At 49.6% G+C, this 15,448-nt stretch overlaps 1 long non-coding RNA gene across 8 annotated transcripts in view; it reads left to right on the top strand.

Moving 5' to 3' along the window:
* The window catches only part of LOC144781676 (uncharacterized), an 81,295-nt gene that overhangs the window by 35,671 nt on the left and 30,176 nt on the right, over nucleotides 1-15,448 (top strand). Inside the window, exon 1 of one of the 8 annotated variants that reach the window (XR_013601032.1) lies at nucleotides 13,091-13,994. The exons of the other annotated variants lie outside the window; for them this stretch is intronic. This is a non-coding gene — a long non-coding RNA (uncharacterized LOC144781676). Of the gene's footprint in view, nucleotides 1-13,090; nucleotides 13,995-15,448 lie in introns of those variants that run through there. 8 annotated transcript variants of the gene reach the window in all.

Raw genomic sequence — 15,448 nt, 5'->3', positions numbered from 1 at the left:
GGACAAAAAAGGTGACAAACCCAACCCGATGGAATGGTTCTACACTCCAGGTCTCTTGGAACATGCAGATCTTATGTGCTTCAACCAGGTCACTCCACTCAGGTAGGTCCAGTTTCCTATAAATACCTGCAAGATTCCAGCTAAGGATTTTTATTTTCTCCTTGCTGATTTCTCCTCTATTGCCAACGGTGTCTCCAAGGCTGAGGGATTCTGTACATTCTCTCTGGATGACGGAGGACGGTAAACTAATCAAGCTATTGGAAGCCACAGTTGGAGGATTAGGGCATGACGGGTGAAACTTAGCAACTAATCCCTCCTCCTCACCCCTGTTGATGGAAAGATACATGGGGAGAGCTTCATTAAGTTTAAGTCAGTCCACCTCTTCCAGCGCACTGAATCTATTCCAGTGGGCAAACTGGGATAAAAAAGGGTCAAAGGGAGGAGGTGGACCTTGCCATGGATGCTGCCATTGGTGAGCAGTATGATGGGGAGCGTGTGTATACCCTCTATTAATTGGGAAAGTGAACTGAGGGGGGAATTGTCTTGGGGGCATGGGAAGGAAATAAGACAAGGGAAGAGGATGTATTTGGGAAACCGGCCCTCTATTAGGTGAGTTGCAAATGTAATTCACTACCTCTGTGTTCCTAAAATTAATAGTTATAACATCACCTGCTATAGACTTTGTATTTCTGCCTACCCAGTCACCTCTTCTAACTGCGTGTATTTCGCCGCATATATGATTGGGCAGAGGTTTATGCATGTCAAGCCACTGGGCACATTTATTTTTTAATTCGGCCAGAGTTTCTCTTTTTCCCTCCTTCAGTGGTGGCACCCCCGTCAGTACGACCACAAAGGGTGAGACTTCCGGCGGCAAATTAATTGATTTAAAACGAGGCAGTCTAGGCTTAGGATCATCAGGTTTGTTTAGAGAAGTGGTTGCTGTCGTAGCGGTGGCTAGATTTTTAGGCCCCTTGGCAGATTGAATGGGCACTCCTTTGGGACCAGAGGGTGATTGGGACTTTGAGATAGAGGCTGCACCACTAGAAGTTGGTGGGGGTGCGGAAGCCTTTTCCCCCCTTTGGGCCGAATGGTGCGTTACTGCTGCTGGATTGTCCGGTATGGTTCTAGCATTTACAGTGGAATCTTTTGGTGGGTTGCTATTAATGACATTCGTCGAAGATGGATCTTTAGCATTCCCTTGTAGCAAAGTTGGCACATTTCCACTTGCCTTATTGGACCATTTAGTATTGATAAAAGATGTTAGTCTATCAATTTTGGACATTAAGGGCTTAATTTGGGCCGATATTGAGGCTTCAAGATCAGATTTTAGATCTGCTACCATATTTTCCACCCAACAGGGTATGCCTGATGTTGAGTTAGGAACTGATGTCACAAGGTTATGGTTCCTGATGTTGGTTTTGGATTTTTTCTTCATCTTGGACATATTCCTTAGTTCTGGCGCTACGAGAGTGCGTCCTTTCCCTGAATCCTGAGGACAGTTGCCTGTGGTAGGCTCTGGCCTATCAGGTGTTTGGCAAGCTTCAAGATCTGGAGTGGTCTCTAAATCAACAAACGATGAATCGGACTCCAACTGTGAGACTGATAGATCTACTAAGTTTGGTACAGTAAGTGTACCAACAGCAGGTTGAGGTAACGGAGGAGAACGATTAATTACAATTTGCTGGGGAGGCGAGCTTACAGTTGATATAGGGCCCAAGGACGAGCGTTTAGCGTTCATAAGGTCCAATGATACTCTTCGCTCCAGTAAGGAGATACTTTGGTCGATTGTCTCGTTGACCCGAGATATAAATTGGTCAATTGGCCCAGTTATTTGGGCTACAGCCATTGCAGATTTAGTTTTGCTCCTGGTTCTTCCAGGCATGACGGACATATATACTAACTTGTAAGGTGGCTGTGCGGGCAGTGTAAAAGAGCCAAGGGGGGTGGCCCGGTCCGGACTCTACCGGGCACTAACGGGCAACAACGGGCCCGCCCTTGGCCCGGGCTTCGCCCCGGGCTGCGGCCCGCGCGCATCCCGCGATGCGCGTTGTAGGCCTTGCTTAAGTGTCTGCGAGGAGAGAGGGGGCGAGGCACTGGGAGGGGGCGCGGCTCACGCGGGAAGAGGGAACAGCTGATGTTGCTGGCGCTGTCCCTCGCAGTCCCGGGGCCGCGCCTCTCACCTCCTCTGCGGCCTCGCTTCTCCTCCCTCTGGGACACACTGAAACGATGTAGGCTACTCCTGTAGCAAGGTCTGGTCAGGACGTGGCAAACGCTGGAACAACCTCTTATGCGAGCGGCTCCCGCGGAGCGGGGGCCGCGAGAGGTTAAGTACGCCTTGTTGGGGGCGGGGCACTGGGAGGGGGCGCGGCTCACGCGGGAAGAGGGAACAGCTGATGTTGCTGGCGCTGTCCCTCGCAGTCCCGGGGCCGCGCCTCTCACCTCCTCTGCGGCCTCGCTTCTCCTCCCTCTGGGACACACTGAAACGATGTAGGCTACTCCTGTAGCAAGGTCTGGTCAGGACGTGGCAAACGCTGGAACAACCTCTTATGCGAGCGGCTCCCGCAGAGCGGGGGCCGCGAGAGGTTAAGTACGCCTTGTTGGGGGCGGGGCACTGGGAGGGGGCGCGGCTCACGCGGGAAGAGGGAACAGCTGATGTTGCTGGCGCTGTCCCTCGCAGTCCCGGGGCCGCGCCTCTCACCTCCTCTGCGGCCTCGCTTCTCCTCCCTCTGGGACACACTGAAACGATGTAGGCTACTCCTGTAGCAAGGTCTGGTCAGGACGTGGCAAACGCTGGAACAACCTCTGATGCGAGCGGCACCCGCGGAGCGGGGGCCGCGAGAGGTTAAGTACGCCTTGTTGGGGGCGGGGCACTGGGAGGGGGCGCGGCTCACGCGGGAAGAGGGAACAGCTGATGTTGCTGGCGCTGTCCCTCGCAGTCCCGGGGCCGCGCCTCTCACCTCCTCTGCGGCCTCGCTTCTCCTCCCTCTGGGACACACTGAAACGATGTAGGCTACTCCTGTAGCAAGGTCTGGTCAGGACGTGGCAAACGCTGGAACAACCTCTTATGCGAGCGGGGGCCGCGAGAGGTTAAGTACGCCTTGTTGGGGGCGGGGCACTGGGAGGGGGCGCGGCTCACGCGGGAAGAGGGAACAGCTGATGTTGCTGGCGCTGTCCCTCGCAGTCCCGGGGCCGCGCCTCTCACCTCCTCTGCGGCCTCGCTTCTCCTCCCTCTGGGACACACTGAAACGATGTAGGCTACTCCTGTAGCAAGGTCTGGTCAGGACGTGGCAAACGCTGGAACAACCTCTTATGCGAGCGGCGCCCGCGGAGCGGGGGCCGCGAGAGGTTAAGTACGCCTTGTTGGGGGCGGGGCACTGGGAGGGGGCGCGGCTCACGCGGGAAGAGGGAACAGCTGATGTTGCTGGCGCTGTCCCTCGCAGTCCCGGGGCCGCGCCTCTCACCTCCTCTGCGGCCTCGCTTCTCCTCCCTCTGGGACACACTGAAACGATGTAGGCTACTCCTGTAGCAAGGTCTGGTCAGGACGTGGCAAACGCTGGAACAACCTCTTATGCGAGCGGCTCCCGCGGAGCGGGGGCCGCGAGAGGTTAAGTACGCCTTGTTGGGGGCGGGGCACTGGGAGGGGGCGCGGCTCACGCGGGAAGAGGGAACAGCTGATGTTGCTGGCGCTGTCCCTCGCAGTCCCGGGGCCGCGCCTCTCACCTCCTCTGCGGCCTCGCTTCTCCTCCCTCTGGGACACACTGAAACGATGTAGGCTACTCCTGTAGCAAGGTCTGGTCAGGACGTGTCAAACGCTGGAACAACCTCTTATGCGAGCGGCACCCGCGAGAGGTTAAGTACGCCTTGTTGGGGGCGGGGCACTGGGAGGGGGCGCGGCTCACGCGGGAAGAGGGAACAGCTGCTGTTGCTGGCGCTGTCCCTCGCAGTCCCGGGGCCGCGCCTCTCACCTCCTCTGCGGCCTCGCTTCTCCTCCCTCTGGGACACACTGAAACGATGTAGGCTACTCCTGTAGCAAGGTCTGGTCATTTATCCATACTTCTTCTTAGATGTTAGAAGAAATTCCCTCATGTGAGGGACGAATGAATTGGTTTATTGTTCTCCAAAATCTAGCGCTGTTACTCTGTTTGGTGTCGGCGTGTACCCAGAGTTCGTCCTCCACAGATCTGTTGGCTTCCCAGTTGTATTTTCAAAAACAGTACATGCGATAAATTGAGTTTTTATTTAGCTTAATTTTCTTTTTGACAGTTTGTGACATATGCTTCATACTGCTGTGTCTCTGTTGGACTATTGGCTTGATCGAAGTAGCATATGCTGCCATTGTTGTAGTAAAATTCTCCCTTTTCTCCACTTCACTTGATCCGACCCTTGATTTGAAATGCTGTATTGCATTGGCTTGGCCATTCGGTCTGGACTAACGGGCAACAACGGGCCCGCCCTTGGCCCGGGCTTCGCCCCGGGCTGCGGCCCGCGCGCGTCCCGCGATGCGCGTTGTAGGCCTTGCTTAAGTGTCTGCGAGGAGAGAGGGGGCGAGGCACTGGGAGGGGGCGCGGCTCACGCGGGAAGAGGGAACAGCTGATGTTGCTGGCGCTGTCCCTCGCAGTCCCGGGGCCGCGCCTCTCACCTCCTCTGCGGCCTCGCTTCTCCTCCCTCTGGGACACACTGAAACGATGTAGGCTACTCCTGTAGCAAGGTCTGGTCAGGACGTGGCAAACGCTGGAACAACCTCTTATGCGAGCGGCTCCCGCGGAGCGGGGGCCGCGAGAGGTTAAGTACGCCTTGTTGGGGGCGGGGCACTGGGAGGGGGCGCGGCTCACGCGGGAAGAGGGAACAGCTGATGTTGCTGGCGCTGTCCCTCGCAGTCCCGGGGCCGCGCCTCTCACCTCCTCTGCGGCCTCGCTTCTCCTCCCTCTGGGACACACTGAAACGATGTAGGCTACTCCTGTAGCAAGGTCTGGTCAGGACGTGGCAAACGCTGGAACAACCTCTGATGCGAGCGGCACCCGCGGAGCGGGGGCCGCGAGAAGTTAAGTACGCCTTGTTGGGGGCGGGGCACTGGGAGGGGAGCGGGGGCCGCGAGAAGTTAAGTACGCCTTGTTGGGGGCGGGGCACTGGGAGGGGGCGCGGCTCACGCGGCAAGAGGGAACAGCTCTGGCCCCCGCCCGGCCGCGCCTCTCACTCTCTGCGGCCTCGCTTCTCCTCCCTCTGGGACACACTGAACGTGTAGGCTACTCCTGTAGCAAGTCTGGTCAGGTCTGCATCATGGGGAGCGGGGGCCGCGAGAAGTTAAGTACGCCTTGTTGGGGGCGGGGCACTGGGAGGGGGCGCGGCTCACGCGGCAAGAGGGAACAGCTGATGTTGCTGGCGCTGTCCCTCGCAGTCCCGGGGCCGCGCCTCTCACCTCCTCTGCGGCCTCGCTTCTCCTCCCTCTGGGACACACTGAAACGATGTAGGCTACTCCTGTAGCAAGGTCTGGTCAGGACGTGGCAAACGCTGGAACAACCTCTTATGCGAGCGGCTCCCGCGGAGCGGGGGCCGCGAGAGGTTAAGTACGCCTTGTTGGGGGCGGGGCACTGGGAGGGGGCGCGGCTCACGCGGGAAGAGGGAACAGCTGATGTTGCTGGCGCTGTCCCTCGCAGTCCCGGGGCCGCGCCTCTCACCTCCTCTGCGGCCTCGCTTCTCCTCCCTCTGGGACAGACTGAAACGATGTAGGCTACTCCTGTAGCAAGGTCTGGTCAGGACGTGGCAAACGCTGGAACAACCTCTTATGCGAGCGGCTCCCGCGGAGCGGGGGCCGCGAGAGGTTAAGTACGCCTTGTTGGGGGCGGGGCACTGGGAGGGGGCGCGGCTCACGCGGGAAGAGGGAACAGCTGATGTTGCTGGCGCTGTCCCTCGCAGTCCCGGGGCCGCGCCTCTCACCTCCTCTGCGGCCTCGCTTCTCCTCCCTCTGGGACACACTGAAACGATGTAGGCTACTCCTGTAGCAAGGTCTGGTCAGGACGTGGCAAACGCTGGAACAACCTCTTATGCGAGCGGCTCCCGCGGAGCGGGGGCCGCGAGAGGTTAAGTACGCCTTGTTGGGGGCGGGGCACTGGGAGGGGGCGCGGCTCACGCGGGAAGAGGGAACAGCTGATGTTGCTGGCGCTGTCCCTCGCAGTCCCGGGGCCGCGCCTCTCACCTCCTCTGCGGCCTCGCTTCTCCTCCCTCTGGGACACACTGAAACGATGTAGGCTACTCCTGTAGCAAGGTCTGGTCATTTATCCATACTTCTTCTTAGATGTTAGAAGAAATTCCCTCATGTGAGGGACGAATGAATTGGTTTATTGTTCTCCAAAATCTAGCGCTGTTACTCTGTTTGGTGTCGGCGTGTACCCAGAGTTCGTCCTCCACAGATCTGTTGGCTTCCCAGTTGTATTTTCAAAAACAGTACATGCGATAAATTGAGTTTTTATTTAGCTTAATTTTCTTTTTGACAGTTTGTGACATATGGTTCATACTGCTGTGTCTCTGTTGGACTATTGGCTTGATCGAAGTAGCATATGCTGCCATTGTTGTAGTAAAATTCTCCCTTTTCTCCACTTCACTTGATCCGACCCTTGATTTGAAATGCTGTATTGCATTGGCTTGGCCATTCGGTCTGGACTGTTCCCATGAGGCACAGGGTCAAGACTGATTTGCATATGGTTGGGTCTAAACTGGGGTGGCATGGTGAGCAAAAGAACAATGGATTTAACCCAGATCTCTTGACTGGGGGTGAATGTATGATTTATTCAGCATTCCGTCCATCATTTTTTGGCATAGCGTATTGCATTTTCCAGCATGCTACTATCTGCTGCTTGCGCAAACTTAATTCTTTTAAAATTGATTGTAAAAACTGATACTTGAGGGTCCAAAGACCGCTCAAACATAGGCATGTTTGTTCTAAGCATGATTTCTTGAGGCCGATGGTCACTATCAGCTTTATCGCCCAGCTGAAATGAGGAAATTTGGTGAAATAGGGCTAAGGACATAAAAGTTTAGTATAGTATTGCATTAAGTGTTGACAAGCAGTGTGGTATTGAGGGGGCGTTATCCCCAGCAGATCTTCCATTGATTGCTATGAGGTAAAGATGTTCAAGTTTCTCCAGTACCCGCTTTCAGGTTTTGATTTGTTTGCCTGGTGGCGGTTTCCCTTGCGGTGGGATGTTCCAAATTGAATTTTGAAGTTACTTCTTCGTCTGTTGAGGCACCCATTAGATTGAGGTTTAGCTCCCCGGTGAGAATAAGGTCTGTTGTGGGCCCTTCGCCTATGCATGCTTCCAAAAAGTCACACAGTTCCTTTGCTGGCTTCGTTTTACGTTTCGGGTGGACATAAGCAGTGATTATCATGATGTCAGTACCCCTTTTATCTGATGTTGAAGACGTAGTGAGGAGGTTCAGTGCAATTGTTACTAAAGACATTGGGCCAATTTCACGGGCTGTAGATATACTTGTATTTGAGACAAACATTACTAGACCTCCTTGAAGGTGACCGTATTTTGCCCCCCTAGGTGCTATGATGAAGAAACGCAAAAATCCCTGAAGGTGCAGAGGATCTGTTTGCCAAGTTTCTTGTAATGGTGCGATATCAAATGACCTTATGTAGGTGATAAAATATAGGTCTGTTATTTTATTAGCTAGACCGTTTACATTCCATGAGCATATTCGTAAGAGTCCATTTATGCTGGTTCTTCGCGATGGGCTGGTGTGTTGTCAAATTTTTTGTTATTTATTGTCCTTGAAATCCATCTTAGGTCTGTTTGCCAGTTTGGTGGCATTGTAGAATCCTGGTGGCTTCTGCGGTTTTCTAGAAAAACTAGTTGTTTGTTCGACAGTGCCCTCAGCTCCTCTAAGCACTGATGTTTCAGGTCTTTTTAGAATTGCATGTGCCGCCATTGTGTGTTCTGTGGTTAGCAAATCAGGGTATCCTGGTTTGGTGTATGGAGTGATGGCTATCCCCCAGCTTTTAAATGTATGGCCCTTTAGAAGTATTTTTTTGTGCAATTGATGACGATCTACATGTTGTTTTTGTTTTTTCTCCTTCCACAGATTCCTTGCATTTAATAAATTCTATTGAGACCAAGTCCAACGTCGTCACCTCTGTCAGACTTGGTATATGAGACAGCAGGCGCAGTATGTTACCTTGATTCATGATGTCTTGTCTGCCTTTAGATCTATATTCTGGTGTGAACCATAGGGTGCTTGTTTCCCTCCCTGTTGTCTCAGGAGGGGCTGTTTTGTGATTTTTTTAGGGGCTGAATGATGGTCTTGTTACCTAATACTTCTGATAAGGCCAGGTGCCTTGGGGACTCTGTATTGTCTTCCTCGTTTTGAAACTTTGGGTTGTGTACAGTTCCAGGCGGTTGTCCTATGCTTCCCTGCCAGAGAGATTCCAAGCTGCTCCAGTTTTGCTTTGGGGATACCTGGAGTCCCTGCCTCCCTTGAGCACCTGGTTGTATTATAGAGTCTAGTTGTGTAGTATTTATACTTTTAGAGTAGGTTTGGCTTGTCTGGATGTTGTGTTTTTTCAGACTTCTCATGATTGCCTGTTCGCCCTTAGCGGCGCAATGATTAGTGAGTGATGTTGAGGGATTACTGATTTGCGAATGTTTTCAATTTATTTCAAGCAATGGGATACTCGTTGTTATTCCTACTGACTCCTCCACTTTGTTACTTCGAGAGTTAGTAATAGTGTCTTTTAGATGAGAGAATTTTATCTCTTCATTCACAGCTTTCACAGATGAATGAATCTTATTTAGACCTTGCGTTTCTCTTAAGTAGATTTGACTTGATCCTGTTATAACGTCTGTGTTCTGTTTGTATGTCCCTTCTAGTTTGGATTGACTTTCTTGATTTATCTCTTTTTGCACTGATGTTATCCCAAAGAGGCGCAGGAAACCATCTTGATTAGAGTTCATTTTTTGGTGTTGGCCTTTCCGTCTTTGTGCGCATCTTTGCCTTGCATTCATTTTGTTATCCAGCTTATTTTCCAGAAGGCCAGAAAAATGGCCTGGTGTTATTGCAGTTTTTCTCTCCTCATTTATTATGATGTTGTATTTTGGTTTTGTCTCTGTGGAGGAGATCTCTTCGTTAAAGGTTGGGATCAAGTGTGTTGCCATGGATTCTAGAATTCCAGTAGTGGATTTATCATCTAGAGGCCATGTGTTTGAGCATTGTGAAGCCCTTTTAAGTTGTATGCACAAGTGCTCAGCATAGATGGGAGGGAAGCTAGTTTATCAACAACCGGGCCACATCCACAGATTTGGTTGTTAGCTTGTGTGTAATCCTGTATATTTTTTAGAAAGTTGTTTAACATGCCTAGCTTTCCATCGATGGCAACCACAAAGACTGCCAGAGTGTTCAGTAGAGTTAATTGTGTGTCCATTTTATCGAATTGGTATTGAAGGGCCTCTACCAGGAGTTGCACTGTTTTTAACAAGCTTGTCCAGGCACTTCCGTGATCTGTTTGTTGCGTATCACCTGGTGGTCCTCTGGTATCCGTAACTGAATTACACCCCTCTTGAAACTCCCCAACTGCCTGATGTGCCTGGTGCCCCTTGGCTGTCGAGTTTGCAGGTGGGTCATTCTTACACTTATCCTGAGAGTAGGTTGCCAGGAGGTCCTCCCACTCTTCCGTGCCTAAATAGGAAAATTGTTCCGGGTCTTCCGGCTCCAAACTTTATGACCTCTCCAATTTCGTTAATGATGATGATGGAAGTGATTTTTTGTGTTCTATGTCAGATACGTTCATTGATAGTGCAGTTAATGCAAATTTGGGTTTCGTATCTTTCCTCTCTTTCGCTGGGTCTTGCAGTGTGTTGTCCAACTGCGGATTTTCCGGCAGGCTATCCAACTCGCATATAGTTAGTGCCTCAGTTGCAATGCAGTTACCTCCTTTGTGTTTGCTGTGGAGTGCGATTCCAGCCATCGATAAATCTGGTATATCTGATGTGCGATCTCCTGATCCTTCTGCAGAGGTTTGCCACACTTCCTTGGGCATGTGCTCTCGGATTGTGGCTATATCGGCCATAACCAGCTTGACCGGAATTTGGGGGTTCTGGGGCCAGAGTTTAGTTTGGCACTGTGGAGTCGATATTGAGTACGCTGGCCTGGAATTGTCCACTCCAGTAATGGGGCTTTCCCTATTGTTATCATTACCCTGTGAACGAGTAGGTTGTAGCAGCTGGAGGGGTTTCTGAAGACCCGGCAATGCTGTGGTTCTCGAGAGGAGAGTGTTGCCCGCATTTAAAAAAAAAAGCAAAATTTCATGTGGATCTTTGGCTGAAAGAGAGTTTGGCAAGGTGTTAGGGATTTGGTATTTTCCATTTTCGAAAAGGCGTCGCTTGAATCGTTTGTGTCAGAAATTATTTCAATTAAAGAGCAGTCTTGCTGTAGGTCTGGCCTGATCCTCACCTGTGATTCTTCCGCAGAGCCTTCCGATGTCTTGAGTTTTCTTTTACACTTGTGTGCGTTGCTTTTAAGCGTAGGACCTCTTCGTACACAGCCTGCTCTCATGGTGTGCTGTAGCTGTCCTTTTGTAGGTTGGAGCTTGGTATATCCTGAATTAGTCTTGGTTGTCTGAGACTGTATTACTTTCTAGCCTTCTTGCTTGATTGAGCCTTTCCTGATGGGGTGATCAGCAAAGAAGCTATAGTCCACTAGTGGCTACTGCAGACTGGAGTATTGACTTATTTTCCCAGGACCAATTTGTATTAGTTGATATTTAATTAAGCGATAAGCCTTTTGTTCGTTTGTTCATATATCCTGGGGCCAGCAAGGTTACGATGACACTCTGGCTCGTAACGAGATGTTGGAGAGCAAAAGAGGCTAGTTTGGCTCCCTAGTTGGCACCCTTGTAGTTTTTAATAATGGCCTGCGGAGGCTTTAAAAAGAGATATGCAGCCTGAGTCTCAATATGCTGTGTTATTGTTGTATTGTTTTTCATTTTAGTCGCAATTTAGAAGCTGAAGCCCTAGAAACTCCCGACCTCCCCCTTCTGTGTGGCTGCGGGTGCAGCTGCCTTTGCAGTGGTGGGAAGAGAGGGAGAAAGTCTCTTGCCACCCTTAGCCTTATCCTCATCAAAACCCCTTGCTGCTTACCACTTGATGTTTTGCTCTTGATGCTGAGCCTGTCGTTGGCAATTTACCCCCCCAGGTCCCCACTGTGGCAAGCGGGGCCTCCTGGCGATACTGCAGGCCGCACCCACACCTAGATGGGCCACCTTCGCAGTAACACCAAGGGTACGCTCTCCGTGACCACCAACTAACGGTGGCTGCACTCGCCTGCTCTGTCGCACCTCGCTTACCGCACAGTGTCTCTACATGCTGGTGCTGCTGGTACCAGCGACGTGTCTTCGGAGGGGTGGACAGGCAGTCTGCGAGTCGTAGCACGGGCCTGCAGAGTAGCATTTTTCTCATGTGGCGGTGGTGGCGATCCTTCCGCCCTGGCTCCACACGGTGCCCGCAGGCTGGGCTGCCACTGCCTTGGCCTGCCGCTGCCTCGGTGTCTTCCTCCCCTGTACTGCTCCGGGCTCGCCTGCTCGCCACGCCCACTGGTTACTGCTGAAAATGATGCCTACAGCATGGTGTAAGGCCTCTTAAGTTTAGCACTGGGGGTTGGTTAATTTGAAGGAGCAGAGGATACAAAATAAAGGTAGCTGTAGGTTGAAAATCCCTTTCCAAGTATTCAAATTATTGCCTAAGTCTGCAAAGTTGAGTGTTGGAGAAGTTTGGCATTTCAACGACAATGTTCCGGACACCAGCACATATGACTCCTTGAACAACAGAGTTAAAAGTTGGCTGATGGACCTTAATGTTGAAGATCGCAGGATTTCTAGAGATGCTCATGCAAAGGAGTTTGATAAACAGTTTGTGCTGAGTTCTCTTAGTTCTTCAAGGCGTTCTCTGTCATATCACCCAAAATCTGGGGACAATGAGATGATAAGTGAGGCGAGTGTTACCATATCGGCACAAGTTCTTGACAAATATATTATTTTGAGGGTGTGGTTGGTTAGTTCCCATTAGTATGTTTTTACACAATTCTCACATTCAGCCCTAATGATATGTGCTTGATGTATGTAAGTGAATGTTACTTAGTACTTACTGAGTCACTCAGTGCCTACTTTTGAATCTAGTTCATTTAGTTTTACTTTGTTAGTTTATTTAGTTTTTGTCATCTTTAGTGTGTTGTACCCAGTTAAGGGGGGAAGTTGTGTGGCATTGGAGTGTGCACGCAACTATTTTCCAGGCTTTCTAAAGACTGGTCATGGAACGCCGTGGCACTTTCAGTGAGGTGGGACAAGAAGAGGAAGCGGCGAAGGTTGACGACTCTGCGAAGCCAGACGGCTTTTTTTAAAATAGAGCTTATTTTAACGGATGTATGACGTTACAACGCATACTTTTACATCGCACGCCTTTACAACGCAGTATTTACAACGAATACCTTTACAACGCATAGTGCTTTTAGGCGCTGGATAGTGAATAGTTTAATTTACTATTCCAACTCCAGTCCCCGTGGATAGTAGGGAAGGTGTTGGATAGTACATTAAACCTATTCCCTATCCTAGAGCGCCCCCCAGCGCAATGCGTTGTAATGGTTTGCGTTGTAAAAGTTGCATCGTAAAGGCACTGCATGGTAAAAGTTGAGTTGTAAAGGTTGTTTACCTATTTTAACCACAGCTTCCAGGGTTCTGTCATCCTTAAATTGGGCAGATGGGAGGATGCATGTAACGATGAAGGGATCGCCTCTAGCTAGGGTCTGCCTCACATGCTTCGCTCGTTTGTTGTCATTAGGCTTTGGTTCACAACAGGGGGACCGAAGTATTTAGATTTTCTGGCTACTCCATTGATAGTAGTGGCGGTCACTAGCAAAAAATATTTGTGCCACTATTCTCTGGTGTATATACGGTAAAACTTTGGGTACCGCAAACAACCCCCTAGAACTGCCTTCAACATCCATACTCATTGATATGTTTCCCTCAATTGCTTCTACATTTTCTAATTGAGGATCATTTTGCCAAAAAATAACAAGTAGAGGCAGTGTTAGTGAATTTTCCCTTTACAGTTCTATTTAAATCATGTCCATTTTCCAAGATGTTACAATCTAAGTGTGGTGTGAACCACTTGCCACATTTCAATCATTGGTGTGCCAACAAATTGCCTTGAAATCCGATCCACTTGATTTACAATGGTCCATTGTGCTTAAGTGTACTATTTAACACATTTCAAAACATTTTCCTGGGGGTAAGCTCCAAACATGACACTAGTTTATCTCCTTACCTCCCATTGTTGTAATTGTTAACGATCCAAACTAAGGCCCTTAAAAGAACTGACCACATGGTACATACAAAAACCAGAACCATTAGCAATCGTAAAACTACGAAAGGAAGAGGCGAGGATTGAGTGATAGGCTAAAAAGCGTTTGCTTTACAGTGCTTAATTTCTGCAGGGATACGCTGGTGCTCAACATGGGTATTTAATTCTGAACACTTTTATAATGACAATCCACCACATGGCGGCGATGTCTCTCTATTTTCAGCAGAACACAGTTTAGCAAATTTATATACAATAAAAATTAATGAAAGTAGCACGTCCAGGTCATTAGTCCTGGAATTTGGCAACACTTGCATTGGCAGTGGGTGGTGCAAGCTGCAGTTGCCCCCTAAGGGATTTCTTGGGCCGTGAAACATATTTTGTCAAATTAAGCACTCAGAGGGACCTTGCAGCACTTTTGTCTGGGTTGCCGTTGCTAAGGTGTGCTGCGCCACGGAGTATTTGCTATTTTCTTCTCTGTACAAGCATGCACTCTTTCTCTGTTTTTTTTTTGTTCAATTACATTTCTGCTTCAGAACTAAGTCGCACCAAGACTGGTAAAAGACCGTAAGGAAAACAAGACGCTGCCACCTTCGAATTAAGACACCTTGGGTAAACAACGTCGAAGCAAAACAACGTGGGCGTTGATTTGTACGTATTCCCATAGAACTACACAATTTACAATTTAAGTGAGAAATGTGATAATACTTAACCCGTTGCTGCCATCCAGTGGTTTACAGTGCAACTGTTCAGCGATTTAGTTTAGAATCTGATGTTTATGACATTCGAGGCTCAAAACTCCTAGATTCGGGTTTGCATTGCAACCCCTCCTCGAAATGGAAAAAATATACTCCGGGAACACATAAATTGATGTCAAAGTGTGGCAGCAGCACGGGGGCGCAGTCACAAGAGGAGTTCTGAAAAGCGGAGTCTGACAGTAAACGATATATGTACATTGTTGATGAAATTGAATTGCAAGAAGTTGTAAGATTGTAAATATCAAATGTATTACATATGCAATAATACATGGAAACACACAATGCACTGTTACTTTAAATGGTGGAAAAAAATCACTAAAATAAAAGAAAATGAAAAAAGTGTGGGTATAAAAGAAGTCAGGTGACTGACTCATGTGTCATGTGATCAAGGCACTTCGGTGCTGAAACGCGTAATGGCCGACAGAGCACAACCCAAATAAAGGAGATTCTGGGCACTTAATGCACTTAATCTTCTCCGGTTTCACACGGACCCCCCTTCGATATTCAAGGGCTGACATCACGAAAGGAAGATATCGTCTGGCAACAGACGAAAAACTGCATCTTAATCCAGGAGGATTCAGTCCGTGAAACAGCCCCCCAACAACGCCAAATCTGTGGATTCCTACAACAGTGAGCGGGACAACGAACCTGTGTCGGAGGACCCGGGAGAAATTGTCAAGAGCCGAACGCGCGATTACGTTGGGTGAAGGGTGTACCGAAAATGAGTTGCAAATCGAGTGTAAGAACATTTTCAGGTTACACCGATCGTGACTAACTCAGTAGAAGATTGCCATAAAGAGCGTTGAGCAATGTCGGCCAACACGTTAAGAGACCGCGAGTCCGCTGTGGCAGAAATGTTCGATGATCAGAACTCGCCGCCAGTGAACTATAATGCCCAGAATGCACCTAGCGGAACAACAAACAGCACGCTTCGGGATAAATTCCGTACCCTTGAAAAACGAAATAAAAGCGAACAGAGCAAATGGTGGGAGGGTCGCTCCCTCCAACTCTATTTAGACGTGGGGCGCGTACCAAGGGGACTGCGCTTATTAACTGCACCAAGCTATGAGACACCCGATCCCCTAATGATGAAAGAATGGGCGGAAACTAATCTAGAGTCATCCCGTAAACTGATGGTGATACTGGTAAAATATGCTGAATCAGATCGTTTAAAAATACAGACACAAATTGAAAATCTAAATGAAGACATCAAAAAAATGGGACAAAGTGAGGAGGCAAACAAATTAAGGAAAGAAATGACCGCACGACTAAAAAAAGTGGAGGACAGAATAAGAGAACGCAAAATCTACAAATACCACAGAGATAAGGCTGATTATGAATGCGGGC

The sequence above is a fragment of the Lissotriton helveticus genome, chromosome 9, assembly GCF_964261635.1.
Source record: "Lissotriton helveticus chromosome 9, aLisHel1.1, whole genome shotgun sequence".
Classification (NCBI taxonomy): Eukaryota; Metazoa; Chordata; class Amphibia; order Caudata; family Salamandridae; genus Lissotriton; species Lissotriton helveticus.
Note: the sequence above shows the minus strand (reverse complement) of the source record. Positions and strands in the feature narration are given on the sequence as shown.